Source organism: Copadichromis virginalis, linkage group LG7, assembly GCF_057382275.1.
Source record: "Copadichromis virginalis isolate Kocher_CV1m ecotype Utaka linkage group LG7, C_Virginalis_male_GT1.1, whole genome shotgun sequence".
Classification (NCBI taxonomy): domain Eukaryota; kingdom Metazoa; phylum Chordata; class Actinopteri; order Cichliformes; family Cichlidae; genus Copadichromis; species Copadichromis virginalis.
In genome coordinates, this window is record NC_140624.1 from 64656539 (window position 1) to 64662531 (window position 5993).

The following is a 5993-nucleotide window of genomic DNA, read 5'->3' on the forward strand; positions in this document are numbered from 1 at the left end:
TGTCCTGGTGGGTTACAGCTGCAGGAGAGATGTTCCAGGGATGAACAACTGATTATTCACGAGATACTAGAAGGTTAACTATGATACAGCATATCTTACTTAGGATTTAATCTTTTAAGATAACAGACTGTCCAGCACGCTCATATCATGGTTATTGCTATCCCAGTCATACAGTGTATATATAGCTTGTTTAAACATCACAATATTGCATTGTTGCTGAAACCTGGACAACCTTATCTTTGCACTGAGGGAGCGAAATATGCTAGTAGGAGTACTTTGTTAGAAACATGGGTACTGTGGCATGTTAATAACGTATCTAGGCTTTTTTTAATTTGCTATTAGTGCGGCTCCATGGCAACACTAGCCTCTCGGCCCACTGTTTCAGAGCAAACTGAAATAGCTCAACAACTACTGGAAGCGTTGCCTTTAAATTTTATAGAGACATTCCTGGTCCTGAGAGGATGAATCCAGCTAGTGCTAGTTTTCAATATGAAGTCTCAACAGTGGGTCCAGAAAGCAGCAGTCAGTCGAGGGGCTTCTTCAGGAAAAATCAACTATGCTGACCAGTCAAGCCAAGAGAAGCTTGCAGTAACGTGTATCAAGAAGGCCATAATACAGATATTATACACTTTATGATGTCATCCATTGGTTTGAGGACCTCTTCTGAAGACATGAGTTTGACAGTTTGGTTGTTTGATCTGTTTTGTTTGGTGCTGGATGTGAATGTATTTGAGTAAAAAGCTTGAGAGGGGAAGTTATCAGTGATATTAAATAGGATGATAATTCCAGTTAGCAAACAACACTTTCCAATACAACCAAATGCTGAACGTGACAAAATTGCCCTGACCTAATGGTGATTTTCTAAAAGCCATAGATCATTGACTGGGGCATTGTTTGATTCTCCTTAACATCAACTATACCGGTCCACACAGTCCACACACACCAAAAACTAAAGAAGCTTTTTTGATGGGAGGTGAGACGCTCTGAAGAACCTAAAAAAAAGTTCAGTTGCTATCAACTCGAGTGTATAAGATTAATGACCTGGTTCTCTTGGCAGCCATTAATTCTCTTCTGGTTTTCTTTTTTAGATGTTTTCTGACAAAGTCTAAATTGGAACTTCCTGCTTTTAATTGTAATCACTGGTTTGGTCATTTTTATTGTCGAGGTCCTTTTAGACCTCGACAATAAAAAGCCGACCTCGCCAAGAGTGTTCTTGTCTTGGTTAGATATTGTGTTGTTTTTCAAGGAAATAACTCTTCGATCATCCACTCATAATGTGGATCATAATAATCCACTTTATTCAGTTTACTTGTCTTCTTTTTAAAAATGTATCAGATTCTTGATTTGGCCATTTCTTAATTTGTTGTTATCTTTATAATAAGCTGATGTTGGGTGTTGATTTACTTGCTTAACATCTCCTTGGAGCTCATTATGAGATTTTCACTGAACAGGTTTTAAATCAAGTACAAATCTTTAAGTGGCTTCGTTTGATATGAAATAATGAGGGAATGCCTAGTCAGGTTACTGTCCAGTTACTTTTGACCCTCTGAAAAGGAGAGATTGTGTATAAAAATGGCTTTAATGCATAAATAGTTAATGCAGTTATTTTGTTAAAGTCCCTAAATAAAAGCTGCAAGTCTGCACTTTAATCACATCTTGATTGCATGATTTAAAATCCAGATTTAAAAATTTACAGAGGCAAAATTACCCCCCAAAAAAGTATAATTATTCAAATACTTATGGACCTAGTTGTACAATCCCACCTCTCCAGTGCTGCAGTGCTTCATAGGTACTCTGTGTTTTATAACTCTTTGGAAATATAGATAATTTAGAGTGACCTACTTGCATTACATGTTAGTTCCCCATGTATAATAAGCAGCCTTTGTCTGCTGGCCTTTATCATGATATCCAAGAGCTCTTTCTGCGAGAGTACTTCACACTAGTACCAGGGACTGCATATACACACAAACACATAATGGGATATACTGTACTATAGGAGTGTCATCTGATAATCTCTGATCATCTCCTGTTTCTCTGCCTCTTCACTGTGATATTGTCAGACAGCTGCAGCCGACATTCGTCCAGAGGACTGGACGTGAGCCTCGAGGAAATAAGAAGGGAAGCCAAGTCAGGGCATGAACATATAACATCAATACATTTATTACTGATGAGGCAATCCTGCTCTGCTTTGTAACATTACCTAAGCGGTAATGTTTAGTGCCAGCAAAACATCATTGGACTATATGGCTGACCCTTTCATCTAATGTCACATAATATAATAATGTGATACTTTATTGATCCTCGCTAGCAAAATAGGCTCATGTCTTGACCCAGTTCATAAAAAGGTCAGACGTCAATGGCAGCTGCAGAGGATTGTGGTGCCTCACTTGATGACAAAAATATGTCATGGAAAATGTCAAAAACTGATAAGAAAACTGTTTTAAAAGATTTATGACAAGCTTCAATATGAATCATGCCGCTGTGCAGCACCTTGCATTGTGCATTATCAACATTACATGTTATACTCCAGCCAATGCAGAAGAAAAACACTTAACTGATGATATGAAAACGTAACTATGACAGATGTTCACGTATTACTAAAATATGACAACTTAACATCTGAAAAACGAATAAATTGTGACTGAAAGGTGTGGGGTGACTGACAAAGTACAAAAGAACTACAGAACTACAGCAATTCATGTTTGCAGCATTCAAACGTTTGTCAGAGAAACATTTTAAAACATTTGGATCCTTTTCATGGTCACTGTATCCAGACTCCAACATGTCTCAGAGAGAAGATCAAAAAAGGCAAGAAATTGACCTCAGCTCGCTTCCCTGGGATGAACCACAAGACCCTTTCCTCAGGTCTCTTCCTTGGGATGGACAAGTAGAACTAGAGGAGAAACGCTTGAAAGAAATGCAGAATGAGAGCAGAGAGAAGATTATGTTCTTGATGCAAGAAAATGAGAGAAAGAGCGCTGAATTTAAAAAAAATTGTCTGACCAAGTTCAAGAAAAGGAAGGTATTATTGAGGAGAAACAAAGGAATCTCCAAGGCATGGACAAAAAGAACCAGGAGCTCCAAGGAAAGCTTGATGAAGCTCTGGAAAAATCAAGAAATCCAAGAGAAGAAACAACAGGACATAAAACTGAGAGATTCAGGTGTGTCAGTACAAGGATGCATCTAAAAGCTGCAGGACAGTCGCTCACCTTGCTCCAGATCTTACTGTGTGACAGCAAAAAAAAAAAATAAACAGGTCAAAAAATTAATTCAGGATCACAGAGCAGAATAGTTTAGAAATGTAAAATAAATGAATTAACAAGTTATACAAAGTTAAACTAAAAATGAGCATGTGCCTTTTTTTCCTTCACTTGTCTCTTTGGATATTAAAAATCGAAAATAATTCAGGGTAAATTCATCCAACCTCAAAAAGCAAAGTGAAAACTACACACACACACAAAGAAAAAGAATAAAACACAAGTCGGTGTAGCCATAGCCTGATATTAAATAAGCTTGCTAGCGAGCAGCCTCCTGATCAAACTGTGTAATAACACAGTTTAATTACATTCATGCTCCAACTCTCGTAACAAATTAAACTTTTTAAACCAACATTCTCATTTCAAGGACTCCCCTATTTCTCCATTACTGCGGTGCCTTCAATCAAAGGAATGCGTCCGTTGTCCCCATGTGACCCCCGCACAGAGCGACAATGTAACGATAATACAATAACAATAATGTAACTAGGTAATAACTAGAGCAGCTGAATTGTTCCCTGGGCGAGGCAGCGGGGAGGAAATGATTCTAACATGCTTTCAGATCCCTCAGGATCTGTTGCAGACAACATGAGAGCATCTGAGAGGGAAAGCATCACCGGATAATGTTACTTGTACCGAACGTCACGTCATGCTCGACGCACAATTACTTTATATGAGTCTGTAGCTTATTTTTCACGTCAATTACCAAAATGCAGAGGTTTTAAAAGCTTTTTGAAGGTGAAATACTATGCTCCATATAAAACAACAAAAACAACACACACATACAAAAAACAACAACATGCTGCTCAGGCTCTGTGTCAGAAGCCTTTTCTTACAAACTCTCAGCTGAGGATTAAATTAGAGCCAGCACAGGGCTCCCTCTAACAGTGTGCAAAAGGATTACTTGCGCAATGTTTTAGGGACTACACACAATCACACAGGAGCTCACAAAATACAGTTTGTGGTCCAAAGTCTACATACAGTATTCATAATAGACACGAATGTCATGGTAATTTTGGGCTTCTAATGATTTCTTTAAGAACAAGATTGGGATGTAGAGTTTGAACTTTCTCTAACCCACTCATACACACAAGCTCAAATATATAAATACACCTCTTAAATCTTTTAATAAGTATGCTGAAGGTTCTACGCTGTCTTTTAACTTGACAAGGCCAAGGCCTATTAACTTCCCGTTAGTGATCATGACTGACTATAACTGTTGCCACCATAAAAAGGATTTGTTATACAGTACACACTGGACAGACCAATACTTACAATGGGATAGTCCAGGGAACTCAGCGAAGGTCTAAAAAGAATTATAGAAGTTGTATATAGAAGTAGCAGTTGTGTAGAATTGGCTCCTGGAGCCATTTCTAAACAACTGCAGATCCCAAGATCATCAGTTCAAGCAGTTGTGCGTGAGTACACATTATTCAGGTGTGTCAACACTTTGCTAAAGTCTGGAAGAAGACCTTGGTAAAAAACTTTCCCCCCTCGGAGGAGAGGAAATTGGTCAGGATGTTCGGGAACAATAAACGAAACACCAAGGCTCAAGCTTGCCATGAACTGGAAATGTCACTGTCGAAATTGAAGCAACATCACCATGAGTCGCAACCAGTGTTCCAGCACTGACACCTTTAAATTCGGCTGAAATTTGCAGCTGAAAAGTTTTATGGTCAGACGAGAAAAGGATTGAGCTTTTTCGCCACAAAGACACGAGCTATGTTTGGTGCAATAAAGGTGAGGCTTTAAAACCTAAGAACTCTGTACCAAGTTTCAAGCATGGTAGTGGTAGCATCATTGCTATAGGGCTGTTTTGCTACCAGTGGTACTGATATGCTGCACAAAGTTAATGTAATAGTAAAAAAGGGTTAGATTAATTACAATTGGGTGTTCCCAGTGATCCCAAGTACATTAGAGGGTGTTGGAATGGATAAAACAGGCTAACTTTAAGCATTAACGAATGAACTGCCCACAGACCCAACCTCGTCTATGCTGCAGCGTCTGTGCCCAGAAACCAACCAGTTTAAATTTGCTCTAGCAATCCTGCCAAGAACAGCGGTTAAATATTCTCCCAGAAACTTGCTGACGGCTATCAAGCAGTATTAGTAGGGCTGTGCGTATGTATACTTTTGATCCTGTGTGGATTAGACAAATCCAAACTTGTGCACACAATTCCTCTTTTCTAAAGTCATTAAATATGTAAGCTGTAAATAATTCCACCCTGTAAAAGGAACAGTTCAAAGAAATCAGTAAAAGCCCCAAAATACTGTGACGTTTGTGACCAAAATGAGTGTATTTGGACTTCTGATCACAACATAAACACAGAATAGTGAACCGAGATCGCCAGCAACACGTCTGCATCTACAGGATGAATACTGCAGTGCCTCAGTATTATCAATAATAACGTCAACACATACGCGGCATACACACACCCATCCCCACCCCCTGCCTTTCTTTTTAAAGGCTATTGTGGAATGTGTGAGGGAAAATGAACCTTTTCATCCATTCAGTAACTGTCCTATCTGTTTCAGTCTATGTTGGGGTCAGCCGCAATTCAGAAAGCTTTTACACAGCTTTTCTAACAGTCCATCTCAATTTAGAGGAAAGAAAATTGTTGTGGAGGTTCACTTGTCTTTCTGTGCGGACAAAATTGGAACCAATCTGACCCCAATTTTTGTTTTGTTGGAAAAGCTTTCCTTTTGCTTCCTTTGAGGGACATAAAAAAACGCCATTGCA